This window comes from Bombus pyrosoma, linkage group LG8, assembly GCF_014825855.1.
Source record: "Bombus pyrosoma isolate SC7728 linkage group LG8, ASM1482585v1, whole genome shotgun sequence".
NCBI lineage: Eukaryota > Metazoa > Arthropoda > Insecta > Hymenoptera > Apidae > Bombus > Bombus pyrosoma.
In genome coordinates, this window is record NC_057777.1 from 11,291,009 (window position 1) to 11,310,035 (window position 19,027).

A 19,027-nucleotide genomic window follows, 5' to 3' on the forward strand; every position below is an offset into this window, starting at 1 on the left:
TTGCCACGCTTCCACTCTAATAATCGCAACACACTACGAACCTCTTTAAGGGACTCACTCAGGTTGTCGCACTTCGATGCGATGTGTCCGTACTCTCTACACTTAAAACACCTAGGTCCGTTGGACCTCTTCGGACACTCTGCACACACGTGTTCTTCGTCACCGCAATTGTAGCATCGCGTCTTCCTCACATCTCCAGCTTAAGTGCTCATTATCCCCACGATTGAAGCATCTTCTTTTCTTCACTACGACGGTGTCCTTAAGACAAGTACTCGTGGGAACTACAACTGCCGTTCATTTTCTACTATTCTCCTCGATAGGAACATGAAAAGATCCTATACTACATATATTGCTAGGATGGGACTTGAACAGAGGTATTCCTTGATGTTCTGAAATGATTTCTCACATTCTTCATTGCAGATGAATTCGACATTTTTCCTTAATATGTTATGAAGTGGTTCGAGGAGTTTTCAGGCATCTTCTATAAATTGATAATAAAAATTAATTTTTCCCAATAATTGTCTTACATATTTTTCTTGTTCTTTGGGCGTTCCAATTCGCTCAAGTCAAGAAATGCTCTTCCGGTTTTTAGCCCTCTTTTACTCTTTTCCAATTCGCTTTCTTCCTTTCTTCAAATTTTTATACCCTTTTTTCTGTCATTCTCTTTCTCTAGCTATCTATACGATATGCTAACCGTGTTCACATATAGTTTGTTTCTACAGTGTTTAATATAAAGAGAATGTCGCGCTAAAGCGCACGAGAACACACGCGCAGCGATGTGCACTGGCACCGATTCTCTAAACCGATAGATTCGAACGGACTTGAAGTGATTCGACGACTAGCCAGATAGAAAGGAGCGCGGTGTCATCCTTTGACGGTGTCATCCTACTCTAAAGTAGGCCGCGGGAAGACCATGCAGTTTCAAAAACTCGTCGTTCTATGGATCACTCAATGCAGTCCGTGTTCTGATCACTTCAGCAGTTAGTGTTGGAGATAGACGCCTTATCAGTGCATCGATTGGCAAAACAGTTAAAAGACTCTTTACGAGAGATCCAAACATTCTGTTGATGGTGTGCATCCCCCCCAAGTCAGACGATAACGATACGAACTATAGTAAGCTAAGTCTATGAAAGGAAGCTAAACTCTACGATTAAATTTTACAGATAACTCACGCTTCATGGACATAATCGGAATAAGTTGCGCGACGACGTAAGAGATCATATAATTAATCTAATGAGCAGTGCTAGTTAGTTAAACCATCATTCCTCAACATTTATTCAAATTTCATGTACCCATCTATGCCATATTATACATCGAATCCATTTTTTTCTTAGATTTTGGTGATATAAAGAGTTCATCACAAAATATACGAGCCCGGGCGAAGAATTTGGCATTTTTCATCTTTCCACTGCTACATTTTCTTCATCTCTGCTAAGTGCGCTCCTTGTTTTGAAAGATTTTTTTCGTTCGGTCTTTTTTCCAGCTTGAGTAATTTCTTGTTCGAGCTGGTTTTTACATTGTTCCGAGATGATTGTTACAGTGTTCCTCTTTTCTTTGCTTTTCTCTTTACTCTTTCCTTTGCTTGGCAGATAGATTTGATTATTTTTGTGGAAAATATAAATGCTGAAGGTTTTGCATCTTTAGACGACACTGATCTTACGTCCTTAGATGTGGATATTAGCGTTTCTACGTTTTTTGATAACAGGACTTGCTGCACAATGTTGATCGCCTGTTGGTCTGTTGGATCCTCTTGTATCTGGCTCTTGATATTTGCTGGTCTCTATTTGTAGTTCTTAAAGGAGTACACAAGTGATCGGGAAACACATTAAAAGGAAGTATTCCAGTTTCTTGGGACCCTTGAATGACAATTTCAATGATAACTGCTTCAAAACAATGTTGCTTTATATAACTCCGTAACTTCGTAAGTTGTTACACAGCGTTTAAGGTATTTAGTGGAGCCGTAAAATGCACATCAGGTGATTGCAAATGATGGGCGCAGTATGGTGGATGACATAAAGTAATAATATTTTTTTCTGAGCGAGATTAATTAATTCTACGCTTTTAGTGTTTTGACCACTAGTGTTTTTGTTTAGTGACCATCAAGCAACGAATGCACTGCTTCCTCAAGCATGTGACTTGAGAATTTTATGAATTCCCTAAATCAAAGAATAAAAATATTTTTTTATTTCCAGAAGAACTTATTTTTTATGCCAGAAGTTTAACTATTCATTAACTCCGGTTTCGCTCTCTTTCTTCAGGATACAATTAAAGTGGTAGGCATAAAGTTTCCAGTTTCACCTTTAATTCATATTTACTATTAATGGCTGGTAGAACGATATTAAAGCTTCTATTGAGATCGTCATCTATGTCGGTTATGTTTGATGCTAACTTAGAGTTTGAAAAAGATTTTTTGCCAGTGTTGCCACCGTTTGTTTTTCCATATCCTGACTTTGGAATGTCGGTTACGTTATTCAATAAATTTTAACATTTTTTTCAATTTTGCCTCCAACTCGTAATCTTTTATCAGTTAAAAAACAATCTGCAACCGTTTTTCTCTAAAACCCTCAATCTTCAAAAAGATCAATTTCAAAAAGATTGCAAATTTTCAAGTTTGATGTTTTGCGTTCTTATAGTAACAGCTATTGAGAAAATCCATTTCTAACATTTTATATACCGGTTGTTTACACACTTAGACCAATTTTTCTATGATTTGAACGTAATATAATGATCGATATGATGCAAGAAAATTGCATCACGCATATTTAGGCCCACATCTATTTCTTCTATGGATACCATTTTATTTTCTCTCCTCGTAAAAGGAGGATTAACTTTATAAATTTGAAGGTTGCGCCGTTTTTCTTTGCGCGCGCGCGCGAGGAGGGGAAAATGCATTACGCATACCCAGTGATCCGCGTCACCGGGTTATGTGGGACTCGGCTGATGGCAGTGCCATACCCACTAAAAACCCCTCCTCTTCCAAGCCTTTGTAGAGCGGAGGGTCTCGCCGGCACCGCTAAAATAAGCATCACTTTTTCGAGACCCCAGTCGACGCATCAACTTCTTCTATGACATATAGCAATGCTCCCACATTCGCATCAATGATTGCTCCTCGCAATCACATTCCTTATCCTATCGTCCTTGGACAGAGTTACCCCCTGTTCCTTTATCCAAATTTAATGACCACCTCTAACCGGCGATACGCTCGCTTCTACGTTGCGTTTGGTGGACTTGCAACCAGCGCCTGACCTTGTACGACTTAATCTCCCAGATTCGCTGTCGCTCGCCGAATGTAATTGATCCTCGGTCGCTTTACCCGAGCGAGAGGTGGCCGTTAGATCGACCCTCTTCCCCTCGTTTGTCCAGTTTGTCCCTGGTACGCCACTCGAAGCACCTGGGCCTGGGGCTCCAAAACTCCCTGCGCCGTAATTTTTTTCTCTTTAACACTAGGTTTACGGGCGTTTCTTATGTACCTATCTCTAAGAGCACCCGTCAAATTGACGAGTAAACGAAAATGCGCATTTTCTTTAAAAAGTCGATTTATTCAAATTAAGTCTGAATTGAACAATATTATCGTTTAAATAAATTATTAATAAGCAAGAAGTCTTTTTTAAATAATTATCATGGAAATGATAACAATAATATTAACGGTATAGCGCAATCATATTTATTGAGCACATTTTCTATAGATATACTGAATTTTGTTAGTGCATTTTCCGCATACGATCTTTTTGCAACGTATGCAACAATCATTGCTTCTATTTTGCTTGCAGTAGCCCAGTTGGCAACTTTTTCGCACTTCTGACGTTGAAGGTGACAGAAATGAAGCTTCTGATATTTGGCAAATGTTCGCCTTGTTTTTTCCAGCTAATTCCTCGGCTAAACAAAACATGAACTCCTTTCTGGATATTTTCGATCCGGTGCACTCCTAACATAATATCCGCGCTTTTATGGCTGCCAAACCTAAAATATTGAAAGAAGCTTGACGGGGTCGTCGGAAACTCCCTGCTTTCCCTGTCTCCCTGGTCAACATCCACACCACAATTTTGTTTTATCATAAAAGGCAATGGTTTCTGGAACACGTTTATAATTGTCTTCTACTTATACACCTGTATGTTTGGTGCTTAGAAGTAGGAATTTTATGTTAGGCTTACTTTTATACACAGTAAACGTGCAGTTTTCTAATTTATATAAATGTGAGGAAAACAATGTCATCTTGTCCTTTTTCCTCTTGAGCATCGATTTTCATCTTTCCCCATATAAGGGAAACCATTCAAAATATATTTTGTGTGGATGTCAACTGCTAACAAAAACTTAATGCCCAATTTATGAGGCTTATTCGGCATATATTGCGTAAACCTCTTTTTTCCTCGAGGAGGGGAAAATCCTATTACGCATACCCAGTAACTGGAGTATGTGAGACTCCGCGGATGGAGTCGCTGTACCCATTAAAAATCCTTCCTCTATCCGTTCCTCTTATGGTACAGGAACCAATCCCTGAACCGTCTTTCGACATTACTTCAGGGTTGGTCTTAGTGTGTATCCCTCAATAGTTCAATTTTCTCAATTCAATCTACTAGCTTGTCTTTTCCTCCTCTCCATAAGCCTCTCTTGCACTCGTCATTCTTGCATGATTTTCCTGGAAAACGCTTGGAACCTAGTCCAATCGTCCTCTTTCCTGATTACTGCCTCTATCAAATTTTCCACCGTAAGTAACATGCCAACATAATCACAATCCGACATAATATTTCTCTTAGCATAGCCAGTAAGCCCTGCGATATCCTTGAACATCATACGAACGGGCGTCCTACGATCCTAGATCCGTCTGTTTTCAGTTTTATCCACTGTGTCCCGTCGATTGCAATTTAAATTTCACCCATTACATTTTGGGATGTACTTGGAATGCACATCCTCTCATCCTCGGAGTCAGAACTAAAGGAATATGCATCCTTTTCTTGTTATGACACACTTTCAAGTAGTTTTCCTCTTCACTATCCAAAGCTCCTTCTATCTCTCCACTTTCCATGTATTCAGAACTTTCACTGTCAGCCTCGCTTTGGCTTAATTCGTACTGATCTTCTTCGGAGGTATCTTCAGAACAATCTTCATTGATATTGACAATTTTATTCAATATCTTATTATATCTCCTGGATTTACTCATGATTGCTAGAGAAGGGGGATTGGCCAAAATAACAAAAGAATTGTGCCCAATTCATTTATCCCATTGTGAATACTTGCAATAAGCGGAGACAATAATGGGAAATGTCTACAATAGCTAAAATTTTTGCACACTGTCTTTGAAAAACGGATAGTTCGTGAAATCAGCTAGCTCGTCAATTTGACGGGTTTCGTAGAGATAGGTATACTACATACTGATTTCAAAGATTAGAAAGCCTAGGAAAAAATAATTGTGTATATAAATTCTGTAGATGAAATGATTAATTTACGATGCAAAATGGTTGGAATTAATGCTATGGTTTTTGGGATATTTCATTTCGAAGTTTAAAATCTGTCAAATTGACGGGTCCCGTAAACCTACTGTTAATGAACTTATCCATATTTGTATTAAATATAGCGCATAGACCAGGGACAAAAAGAGTGCCAATCATAATCCATAGCAAAGCCAAAACGTCACCGTAGATAAGCCATCAACCCTTATAGTATTACTATATCAACTAGTTAACCATCCCTCACATACCCAAAAATTAATAACACACTATATATAACACACAGTTATATATATGTGTGCCGAAATGTGTGGATAATACTCAATCGGTTCGCATTTGTATATCCTTTCCGTCATATACGCCTCCTATAGTCTAAATATTACTCAAAATTACATTTGTTTGAACGTTCGGCTTGTCGGACACCTTCGCAAATCTGCTATATTATAAGTACACAGCCCACCGTCATTGCATTTAACCACAAGTACCAACCCTGGAACCAGCTTTCGGCATTACTTCAGGGTTGGTCTTCTTTCCGTGTGTACCCCTCCTCTAATCAAGATCCTCTTATCTAGGTCTCCTTCTCCTTTCAAATTTCTTCTCCTGGACTTGTCTAGCTTCCATGATCTTTTTACATAGTCCTTGGAATCTCGCCCAATTCTCCTTCCTGTTGCTCACCACCTCGATTAGATTATCGGTTGTCAGTGGAATGCCCAAGTAGTTTTCTAATACTGTACTATCATTGATCCACGTAGGGCAGTGAAACAACGCATGCTCCGCATCACCTTCTTCAGCACTATAATCCCAGCATCTTGAGTGGACCTCCTTATTAATCGTCTTACGATATACGTTAAATATTCCATATCCACTCTAGATATCCATTGTAAGGTGTCCAATATTCCTTCTGTACTTCTTAAAAATACAAGCGTCATTTATAAGTTTCCTTGTCCAATTATCCTCCCTATAATAACTCCATTCTTCTCTCTACTTTTTCTCCATACGTTTTTCCACTGTCCTAGTCCTTTGTATAATAATTGAGGCGGCTCCTGACCTAGAGCGGGTTTTATATCGCTCCTGTTGTTCTACCCTTCTTATCTTATAGTTTTCCGCCCGCAGCTCTGTTTTAAAATATATCGGCATAGTGCCCGTAAGCACACACAGTGCTGACACGTATTGCTTGCTGTCTCCCGGTTCCAGCAGTTCTGTTGTCGTTATTTTTAAGGATCAAACTACGTTATGTTTTGTTTCTTCCGTCGTGATGGTTTGTTGTCTTGAGTGCTTGTTGTTTTCTTCACAGTTTCGTATTTTTATTTTGTTCACCCGGAGTTTGTAAATAAAGCCTCGCGGGGCCTTGTTTACTTCTGTGATCGCGAACCTTCGTGTAGTAATTCAGGCCATGCCAAGTCATAAATACGAACAAAGTAGCCCCGTACGTCGGAACACATTCAGTCAATGCTTGTTCTCTTCAGTACGATACTTGACAGAAATTCAAATTCGATTTTCTTGTACACGAGGCTTCGGATGAACAAATCTCTTTCAGCGGCTTGTACTACAATTTTTTGGATACTCTGTGTGATGCTGAAGTTACCTGTAAGATCACATATCAGTACATTTGATAGTTTTTTCTGTAAGTTCCAACACAATGTGTGCAACTTTTAAAAATATTTGCTTCATAGAAACAATTTATTGATCGAAGGGAATAATAGTTTCATTTTCTCGGCTATTTTACACAAGCTCTGCTATACATGTTACACGTAACGTGTTAGGATAAAATAATTTTAAACTTCTTCCAGCTTCCAACGTACACGAAATCGAATAACACGATTACGAACAATGGTTTGTAGCAAGTGCACATTAAAAATAACACATTTTCTTGCAGAATTCACAGTTTGTTTCCTTTGCAATTCTTTATAAACAAATGAATGACGCGTTGAAGACTGCTCTTTCACATAATGTTTAACCATCACGTTTACTTATATAACATCCAATTTTATCCAACGATTATTTCATCAATTGAAATCCAAGTATATCTTCCCCTAGCGTCGATTTGCTAAGAATATTTTTATTTGCATATTTTTCCAAAAGATTTACCAATATCACGATATTTAAACACCTATGGACCATATGCAGTTACCATTACTTTGCATAAATCAGTATAAACGTTACTTTTCCTTACTATTATATCATGTGTCACTGCATAAATCTTCTGATTTTGCATTTCAGTTGTACACAACAGTGTACATTGGTGTGCTGTTTTAATCGAGATTTTAGTTCACATGGAACCTAAATCACAAGATTAATAAAAAAAGAAAGATGTTACTTGCTTCCGGATACGACGAAATAAACCAGTACTTTTATGGCGTTTACGGGCCCAAATTAGAAAATGTGGACGAATTTTGGATCTATGTTATTGTTTTTGGCTGAACTTTACTTTAGGGAAAAGTCAAGAATTAATCATTTTTTTTTTTTAAATCTATCAGTTTTCGAAACGGGGAATCCGAAAATCCTAGTTTTATGTTTTGGGATCCAGTGGTACAGGGTCGTATTTATGTAACATTTGTGTGGTATTTTACACTTTACTTTAGCAATACATTGGATTCTGGATCTTTCAATGAGTACAGTTTATGGAGTCACTGACTGCACGTAGAAGGTAATCATTTTGGCCTATTGAGTCAAACGTGTTTGCTTACATGTATTTTGTATATATTTGGTTTTTCATTCTGATATGACTCAAGGACGCTTGTATACAGCAAACCCGGATTAGTTCGATTACTTTTTGAAAAAAGGCTGTAATATTGCTGTTTTTTCATATTCTTTTTTTGTTTCGGCAAATTGAAGTGTTGCATAAGTAATCTATGAATTGAAATATTTACTCCTTTTTTAAATAAAAAACATTAACATTGCATGTACCTGGTCTCATCCGTATGCTCGAGTTAGAGTGTTCTCCCATTACGGGAGAGATCCACCTTGAAGAACAGTAAAACCTGTTACTACTTAATCCGCCGGTGCTACCGTTGATCTTCCCTCCCTGCAATTTCAAGAAGTAACGACCCTATGACCACTTTCCTTGTTCTGACTACCGCGATGTTAAGGTCTGTGAGATTAATTGCTCTCTTGGCCAATGACATCGCCTCCCCCTGTGTAAAACCCGAACCATCTTTCACGGTGAGCGACACCGCAGCACACCGCGGATGTCGGGGAAGGCCGGGTATACCCTCTCTATGCGCGTTCCGACCGCTGACGTTCCATCCCTTATTTACGGCAGCCTGTTTAGCTGCCGGGCGGTCACCTCGGCGAAAGTCCTCGCTCTCCACCCCTATTTGCTGCTACCGGCCGCCGCCCTGGGTGATAAAATCCCCGCGCGCAACGACGACGACGGCAACGACGACGACGATGTCCATCCCTTAATACTCGCGCTCTTGGTTGGCGCATGGGCCGTTGGAGGAGGCTGCGCCTCTGGCCCTCTCTTCTTTGGCCCGCTTCTTCTGCCTGCTTCTTCTGCCTCCCCTTCGACAGTGGTGAATCCGTCTGTTTAGTCGACTGACAACTCCGCGGTCGATCGCGAGGTGTCTCTCGCCAGCCGTGACTGTGCTCGCACAGCTCTCGAAACTGTGACATCGCCCGTGGCCGGGGGGATTACGCCACTAGGCGTCATCTCCTGCCACCATTTCTCCGCCTTACGGAGGAGCAGAGCCTTGTGATCCTCCAGCAGATCTCGAGGCCCTGGGCCACCGGATTTTTTTGTTCCTACCTTAGCCACACGCTCGTTGCTCCCCGCCGCACCGGAACAGCGGAGACGGCCAGACCCTCACGAGGCCACCCTCAACCGCCTCACGCACGTTCCCTTCAGGTTCCTGGAGATGGAGGCGATCCTTTCGACCTCCTCCATCTCCCTCATGATCTCGGCCCCGAGGTTGGCAGTTGTGTAGCCGCCATCGACTCCAGCGGCTGAAGGCCGGCAGGGGAGACGGAGGCGGTCACAGCCGCGGTCTCGGTGCCGGTGCTGGTATCAGTGTCTGCCCCGCGCCCCGCGTCCCTCTCTTTCCTTTTATCAGGAGCCGGTAACAACGCGGAGTCCGAATCCCCCGCGGTCGTGTTATCCCGTTGTGCGCGACGACCCGCGCCTCTGCCGCGACCGCCAGCGGCGAAGGTGGTGCCTTCTGCGGACCCAGCAATCCTGCGCACCCGCAACAGCCGAAGAGGAAGAACACGACAACATTTCGTTGTCGGATCTCATCCGCGCCCCCCTCCCGCCGCCGCCGCGTCACAGCAGTATCCCACTCCACGAAGATCCCGGGCCGATGATCGTGACATCGGGATCCTCTGACCCTCCCCGAAACCCCGCGGTCGGCGTGACTCCTTCACCAGACGCATGAACGCGTCCGGGGGCCTGGTGGTCCACCTCCGGACGGCCGCGGTTGCTCGATGACAACGCAGTGGGGCCCGCTTTACAACCCGCGGCTGCGCCGAAACTGGGGTATCCCTCCCCTGTACCGTAAACGTTATTACTTTTTTATCCATATCCATGGATATGTATATATAAGTATATATATAGCTTTTTCGTCTTGTCGTTAAAAGTAGCTCCAGTCCCGGTGCCACTCACTCTTTTGCACCCCACACCGGCGAGCCGTTCAGGGTGACAGGGAGCCTCACGAGAAGGTGAGGTGAGTGGTCTTGGCAGATATAGGCCCATCAATTTCTCCAAAATTCTCCGCACCGTGCCGGCAAACTGGCGGGTGCCAAAGGCGCCGACCAGCCACCGGCCGGCTATAGGAGAAATACAGTCAAGTCTGAAAATGTTCGGACTTTAGCATAACATTGATTTCTATACCGTATTATACTTGAAATAAATACGGACAAAACAACGAAAACATTTTGCAGTATACCGAACTATGTTGTATAGGTGTCGGTGTAAAAAACTTTTGATTTAAAACAAAGCGTCTTTTAAATATAAGAAGTGTTGAAAAAAGTGAATTTTGGTGTTATAAAAATATCTGAACACCTTATAAATTAATGTTAGAAAAATTAAAATGGCAATACTATTTTTCATAAAAGTTCAATATTTTGTCCGACATCCCTGTGTTCAATAATGTATTAGTAAATTATCTTCCAGATGTTGAAGATTATTTTTTATTAATAATCGATACTGTAATTTATTTCTCTATTGAATGAATTTTCTTCAGTGTTTATTGTTATATTTTTGTATTATTGTATTTTTCACTAATTGCGCGATCTAGCTTATTGCATAGGGACGGTCGTGCTTCTGTGAAATACTCGTTATCTTAGTTTGATATCTTAAATCTATAATGTATTGGAGTATTCTCGTAAATTTTGAATTCGCTTTCCTTCGATCTCCATAACATATTTCAAAATCATCGAAATTGTAGAGAATGGAACGTTTCTTCAAGTTCGCTGTTCATTTTATTTTACGAATCGTAATTAATGGATTACGCTTTATTTCGTGAACGATACGAATATCTTGCCGCAGTGTCGTGTTACGTTTTCTGCCCGTTCTTGGCTCATCTTCAGCGAAACTTCTCTTTTTGACTCGATCACATAGTTTTCTTTTTTTTCAAGCTTGAAAATTTTACCGAATGTCCAGCTGGGAAAATTGTAAACTACAAATTAAATAATAAAGAAAAAAACATCTTTCTAACTCCCATTTTCGAGAGCCTAAATTTTCCAGGCATTGCAAACAAGGAATATTCTTTTTTCTTCGCTGAGAGATCCTCAATCTCTATAGTTCTCTAAGTTCTCTACTTCTTACCATAACCAATAAAATATTAGCCATTATTATTCCAAGGTAAACTATAAATACTGGTGAAAGTAGCGAAAGTGTTTTAACATATTTAAAAAACCGTTTCACAATAAATATTGCAGTAGTTATTTACAAAAAACCAAGAATTGTGTTCTGAATTGTGTGTGATCGACTTATCTTCCGACGATGGAACTCGTTCTTTTTAAATTTTTGACTTTACAAGCATAAAAATTTTTTTCCAAAACAAAAGAGATATATACTATCGTTCCATACTGATTACATCGATATAAACTATCTTACACTTTTACTTGCGATATTTTATACATAAAAATATTTTTCGCATCGTATCGTACAATTTTAAATTACCCTCAGTGTTATAAATCATTCTAAAGTTATGTAATTATTTCATTCTAATCGGTTGTAATTAATTGTAAATGATTTTCGTATATATAAAAGCACTGATGCAACAGATAATGTATAGAGGCTATGTTACTTTAAGCAAAAAGCATCCTACTTTTTTACATTGGTTACTTGTATTTTCCATTTTTTCCGGTAATATTATTATTCGTTATAGTGCAATCTGACACTACATTTGATACAGACTACGTCATGATGCATGTTAAGGACTCCAAGGGGAAATGTTAACATGCTCTATAAGGGAAAATGTTACATATATTTTATAAATTATATATATTATGCTAAACGCATTGGGAAAATCGCTGTAGAATATTATATCATTAATATTATAAGAAATTTATGGAGGGAAACCTAATAGAATCTTATTATATCTCTTATTAATTGCTATTGACGTGTTTTGATAGCAGAGTAATAAAGTACAAGTCTGCTCAATATTTTATTGTTTTATTCCTTAATGAATTTTGAAAATAAGTCTTCCTTCATTTGCTAGCAAAAATGGAAAGATAACAGTATAATTGCTTAGAAGTTCTACAAAATATAACACAAGCAAGAGCAGAGCAATCGCATTGCCAAAAATGGATTTGCTAAAATAGTAGATCTTGCGATAAATCGTTCAACGTATTTTGCAGCGATATTTTATAACATTTTCAACACTGCAACGTTAGATATCATTTACGTCTCAATGTAAAAAACAATGTATAGAATTCATAAAGATACGTGCATAGTATACAATGCAGGAAACATTAAAGAAAAATTGTACCTAGCGATGAAAAAGCCTCTAGATGGACGGAATTGTAGAATATACAAGAAATTTCTAGCCAATAATGTATTATATACTATGTTATAATTTTTCGTATATCAACATATGTTGGAAAATCTATAACCAATCTAAAGATATGGATATTGGTCGAGAACTTTATACAGATTGGCCAATGACACAGCAACGTTTTGAACTTGTAATATCCATTTATACGATGAGGAATTTGAATAGTTTGAAGAATTCGTACTCAGAGTAATCAGGCAATAAAAATAAATGGTGCGGTACAAAACGATCATTAGTAAAAGAAAATGAAGAAAACATAAAAGTGAAAAGATTAGAAACGATAAACTTGCGTTTTGAAGTTTGAGACGGAAACGGGAAGAAGATGCATGTGATATTATATGTGAGATCAGATGACCACGTGAACAGTTTCTGAAGGAAATGTATCCAATTATTGTTGTCAGATATACAGTGCAGTACACATCAATTATCTAATCTCCTTTAAAAGAGGAGATTTTCATTATTTCACAAACAAATACATTTGTATACTTCGAATGTAGAATCATGTTTTATCTGTAAAGAAACTATATCTAGAATTTTAACATGTTTCTCTCGATACAAGAATTGTGCAATGTAATATAGCAACAATAATATGAAATAATATTAAGTTTCAGTTGGATAAACGAACAAATGAAACATTTGCTTATGTAATACTTACAAATAAAGTTGTACGCAGTGAGTTTGCAATCAATGGAAAAGTTTGTAAGATGCAAAAGCTTCTGGAAAAAAGCTGATGAACATCTCCAAAACATTCGAATATTGGATATCTTAAACACGTCCGCACATTTATCGAGAAGTAGGTTCCTGACTCATTTACTATGGGTGTATTTGCATTTTGTTGCATAAAAAAATGCAATTCGCATAATTTGATCTCCAGTTGCTGAACACGAGCACAAAATTTTACCGCTGTGTTTATAAACAACACACTCCGGTATTTTTCCACACAATAATCTTCGTACCGTTGGAAGCTAACTATAATAACATTATAGGCGACAATACAATCAATACGATACAGCGCAGCGGTACGTCCCAAGCGCAGCCGTGGGTGCTTTGTCAACAGCTATGTTTCTCACCAAAACACAGGTGTCGAGTTCACTAAAATTTTATAGCAAATGTCAGTATTATTTCAGAAATAATATAAATAATAAAAATAAAAAGTAAATAGTATGTAATGCTTCTTTCTTCTCGGGCTGCTGGCGATAATTTTATTCACAAATCCTTCGAGATCTGCAAACATGAAATTATTGCCTTCAAGACTGTCAACATGCAAAGAAAATCTTGAAAACACAAAATCAAAAAAAAAAAAAAAAATTGACATAGTCAACATAAATAAAAAGATCATTTAAGTGAAAACATATTTAACGTTTTCACTCATGAAATCCTTATATAAAAACTACAACTCTGCTTATAAGTGCAATTTCAGCTTGGATTTAAGGATCCTGTAAAATATCCTTTCTAACATCTGAGTCTATTGGAACAATCGCCTCATGAAAACTTCCTTATAATATATGGAGCATATTATCCTGAATATCGAGAAGCTTTTTGTGAAGTGTTCTACCAATTTCTTAAACTCAACTCAGTTTGTGAAACTACTTAAGCAAATGTTGCATTGCGTTACGCTAATAAATTTAGATGCCCAAAATTTTATCTATATGAACGTTTACTGAACTCTATGTATTTATTGCCGTTATGAAATATCTGCACGTTCTAATGGGAATATTCTTGAGATGACGATGCTTAAAGGAAAACGTACCAGAATTTCTTCAATCTCTTTAATGACCGAGTGGCTAATACGTATTGAAGTCGTGTACAAGTTTCCGCAAAAGTGACGACACGTTCGGACAAAATTGCTCGATGGGAATCAGTGCAAAAAATGAGGCTTTAAGTAGATGGAAAAAGAAGAGGGAATAGATAGAACACAAATATTACAGTCATCTGTGTTGGGTGACGATTAACTATACCGTCCTTGAAGAATGTTGTAACAGATTCTAGTGTATTTGACCATATTGTATTTCGTTGCATACTATTTCATCGATCACTTATTTCCATTAGAACGGACAGAAGAACAGATACTTATCGTGATCTTAACATCAGAAAGGAGGAATTTCCTGTGATATAAATTCGGAACGGTAACCTATATGAACCTCGGTTATGACCTCTCCATTGTTGGATTAAACGTTGTTTGATCTAAACGAAATCTATATTTGAAAACGTGGCAAGTAAGAGAAGAATGAAAAAAAAACGAAATTTAAAAAAAATGTTAATTTACGCAGTGAATATAATTAGTAATGATATAGTGCTATAAACAGTCGTAAATATATCAGTTTAAATATATGGAAGATAAGAAAAACATAGTCGCATTGAACGAAGAGATTCTTTCAACGTGATAATATTCGATACAGTTAAATTTACTGAAAATATTATCTTTCTGAAAATATTCAAACTCTGAATTGTTTCGCACATTCATCAGATCTGAGTATTACGGAAAGTGTTCGGATAGATTTAATCAGGAGTGTTTTCACAAAAGGAAGTCAATCATTTCAAGCAGTAAGATTAAATTCAATTATGAAGTTCTGGGAAAATAATATAATTTAGCAGAAAAATATGCGAAAACTAAGTATATAATCGAAATATAATAAATATCTTACAAGGGAAATAAAACATGAAATATGATAAATAACGAATAATATATTCGTTCTACGACACATATTGAATAATGTTTTATGTAATTTTGTTACTTCCGGCTTTCATTCTATTTATATTTTCCTCTATAATTTTCACGATGTATTTATGAATTAAATATATTCTCATAATCTATGTTCTACTAGCGATTTTCTATATGTTCAATGAGGTGTACAATATATATAGAAATATATATGTTATATATAGAAAATATATATGTTTTATTTATCTGCAGCTACAAACTAGAATATCGAGCATGTTATCTCTTTCCTACGGATTGCAAAATAATAAATTGTAATTGATGGATTGATAAATTGTAAAAGCATCACGACTAATTTCACCAGTCTAGCACTTGTTCAAGATTTGTCAACTTTCGAATGAGCAAACGCAGACGAACTGTTACGGTAACGAACACGCGATAATGGAATGCTCGAGCGAGAAACACCCGAGCTTTATATTTAGTTTTATTGTGGATCCAATTTTCATCGGTCCTATTTATATAAACCTCTATTGTTCTGGATTATCTGAAACGTCGTGTAACGTCCACACAGATTATCGTGTCTGTTATTGGTAACGTCGGTCCCCAAAGGCTAGACATGTGTTCAAGAATACTATATGCGAACGAGTTCTTGAGTATTTCGGCGAACTTTTATGATGGTTGCTCGCGATTGCTGGTATTTCAGGTTCTCAGACCTCACGAATTTTATCGTAGGAATCTAAATAATCCTACTAAAGTCGTATCATAATGATATAATAAGAAATATGAAAAAATGATATTTTTTTTAACTTGGTAATTCAGTATCAGTTGAATGATGTCAAAAGGTGATCATTCGGGCTTTTTATTTATTACGGAACGTCATTAAGGGATGGGAAAGAAGAGATGCATGTATGAAAATTATAACTAAACGGCCACCATTATGTGTCTTATCTTCGGAGGAATCAATTTTTGTTACTTTAGAAATAAACGTCTTATTTTTTAATATATACATAAGATGTCTTTTAAATACATATATCGAATTTATTTGATTTAATTCATATCTTGGGAAATAAGAATGTAAAAAGAATTCGGCTTCGTCAAAAATGTACTCCGTCTGCACCATTCAATTTTTCGTATCTATCACACAATAAATTTGACAAATTAAAGTTGAAATATTTCTTAAACCCCTTTTATATAGGGATTTTTATGCTTTAACTAGTGCATACAAATTATTATATGAATATATTATATGTTATATATTAATATATAATGTGTAATAATTAATACATATTTTAATGTATACATATTTTTAGTTTTGTTATTGTTACTGAAGTTATAGTTATTGAAATGTGCTATTCATCAAATGTGTTCAGGGAAAGTTCGATCAACGAGCTCACGCTGCTGAACAGTTTGCGAACAATCATTGGATATATGGAGGGAATTACGGTTTATGGCCTGCACGGCCTAATTTTTATGTTCTCTGTTTGGAACCAACTCTATTCTATTCGCGAACAAAGATTCACAATGGAAGTATCCGTCAGAGAGGTTGTCCTCTGCAACTTTACATTGTGAACAGTCCTTGAAGCTGTTCCTGAAGTAGTAGCAAGCAAAAAAATTCTATTCGAAAACCAAATGGGGAGCAGTTTACGAATGCCAGTGTTCGGCCAGTGGGCACTGATCTTTAGACGAGCGCTTTACACCAATGGTGTTTCGTAAGATCGAGGGTGGATAGCGATCGTGTGGCGTACAGAAATTTACAGAAAGTTACGAACAGAAACAGAAGGTTACGATCTTTAAAGAGATTTATCAAAGAACAGAAATATCAAATAACAATATTTGTACAATACAATAATATTAATACAATAGCTAAGATGACAATCATTTTAATCATAATAATATACTATGATGATGGAAGTTAAAACATAAAAGTTTATAATATCATGAAAGGCTTTCGAATATGTAGAGTAATTGATATCTTTGGAATCTGTTTTATCAATTAATCCGACTGCACCTATATAGGCTAGATCATCCCAGAAACTCCGTAGATAGACCTTAAATGGCAGACACAGCAAAACTTAAAACTGAACTCTGCTCCTCTCTAGCTCATTAAATTTTGGGCGATTTTTGAATCAACGTCTGTGTTTAACCCGGAGTAAGTCCTTAAGCCGCAGTGTTGCTGATTTGTTGCTAATTTATATATACAGTTATGTGAAAAAGTTTCTGGCTAAGTCGTTTTACGATAGAAATGTTATAATATAATGGAGTTAACTTGTTCTTTATCGTAAAATATTGTTGATATCTTGTAGCTATGCCTTTCGCAAGGATAATGACAGCAACGTGGCCGGTTTTCCTTAAAGCATTATTTTGGCCAGGCCAGGTCAGGACTTTTTTATCTTTTGAAGGTAACTGGTGTCTAATAAGACATTTCCTGAGCGCCGATGTTAACATGCGAATGACATGTCATTACCGGACCTTCTCTGAGGCACCGCGATCTCTTCCCAAATTCATTCCCGGAATGACGACACCTCTTGGGATGATGCTAACCTCTTGAAGCTGCCCTAAAATTGGACTCGCCACCATCGCCTAGAAAAGACTAACCTCATTTTCGAGGATACGCATCGTTTCAAACAGAAGCGCGTGTACTCTCACCGGTCGTAATTTATGGGATGGCTACCTGAGCCTATGAACATAGGTTGCCTTCAGGCTTTTAGAGAGGGGTGACAGCTGCACCTCCTCCATCTCCCGCATAATCTCAGCGTCAATGTCGGTAGTTATTCGGACAATTATAGCGCTCTTGACATTGGATATCTGTTCTTGGGTATCTTTCTCCATTATTTTACCGAGGACTAGAAGTCGGCCTTCACTTCAGTCCCTGCGGAGGTGGCAGAGTCGTCCCCAGAAGGGATAATATGACGACGCAGCGGGACCCGCTTTACCATCCGGGACTACACTGGTGCTGGAGTCCCTACTCCGCACCCTAAACTTGTTTTTTTTAATTATCAAATGTCCATATTGTAGTATCGTAAACTATTATGATTAGTTTATTAATGATAAATGGATTAAACAGACGTTAATTAAACAGAAAACAATTAAACATGAACTAATTGCAACAAACGTATAATAATTAAAACAACTAGATAATTAATTAACAATTCTCGTCAACGCAAAGTCAACTGTCTCTTAACAACACTATCTCGACAACGCAATTCACACTCTCTGACTTCTCAACTCATATTGCTCTTAATTCGTTTATCATCCCCTAGAAACCCCTTGTCTTTTGTCTTAGCCCCACTACGCACATGCTTAGCAACTGCTTGTTTATAATCCACACCTCAGCAACCGCTTGTTTGCAATCCGCACAACACCTCCCAGGCCGCTCGTCCATGATACTACATTCGGCCATACCTTTCTTTTTTTTGTTTTTTTTTTTTTTGGACGTGGAGAAATCCTCATGGACACTCCGCTGCCGCTACTGTAGCAGCAGAGTAGGGTCGGACTCCTACCGACTAAAACTCCACGTTGGCCATCCTGCGCGTATGACGGGGGGTGCTCCAGGAACCTCGGATAAATTACTTCTGTTGCATCCCCCTCGCGTTCTCTCTTCAAGCCAGTCCTGGATATTCCTTGTCTGTTGAGCTTGGCGCTAGGGGGCCATCGCCCCTGGTGCCGTCCCTCCTTCTAGTCGCGATTCGTTATGGTGGCAGTGAGTTGGGTCTGGGCCGCCTGACTGCCGTCCTTCTCCATCGCGTTATCCTGCACGGGTGCGAGTTTCTCTTTCTCACCCTTTCCGCTCGCTCCTTTGCGAGCATGACTCGCTCGCAGAAGAGGCGGACAGCTTCATATTCCTGCGGCCCGCTCAGCATCGCTGCTATGATCGCTGAGGGGGTCAGCCTCTCGCCTATGACTTGCCGCAGGGTGTAGCGGGGTAGCTC

General features: G+C 38.4%; 1 protein-coding gene and 1 pseudogene across 1 annotated transcript in view; both read right to left on the bottom strand.

Moving 5' to 3' along the window:
* The window catches only part of LOC122569948, a 383,055-nt gene that overhangs the window by 299,279 nt on the left and 64,749 nt on the right, over positions 1-19,027 (bottom strand). The gene's annotated exons all lie outside the window — the stretch shown is intronic.
* On the bottom strand, positions 4,618-5,158 carry LOC122570270 (annotated as a pseudogene).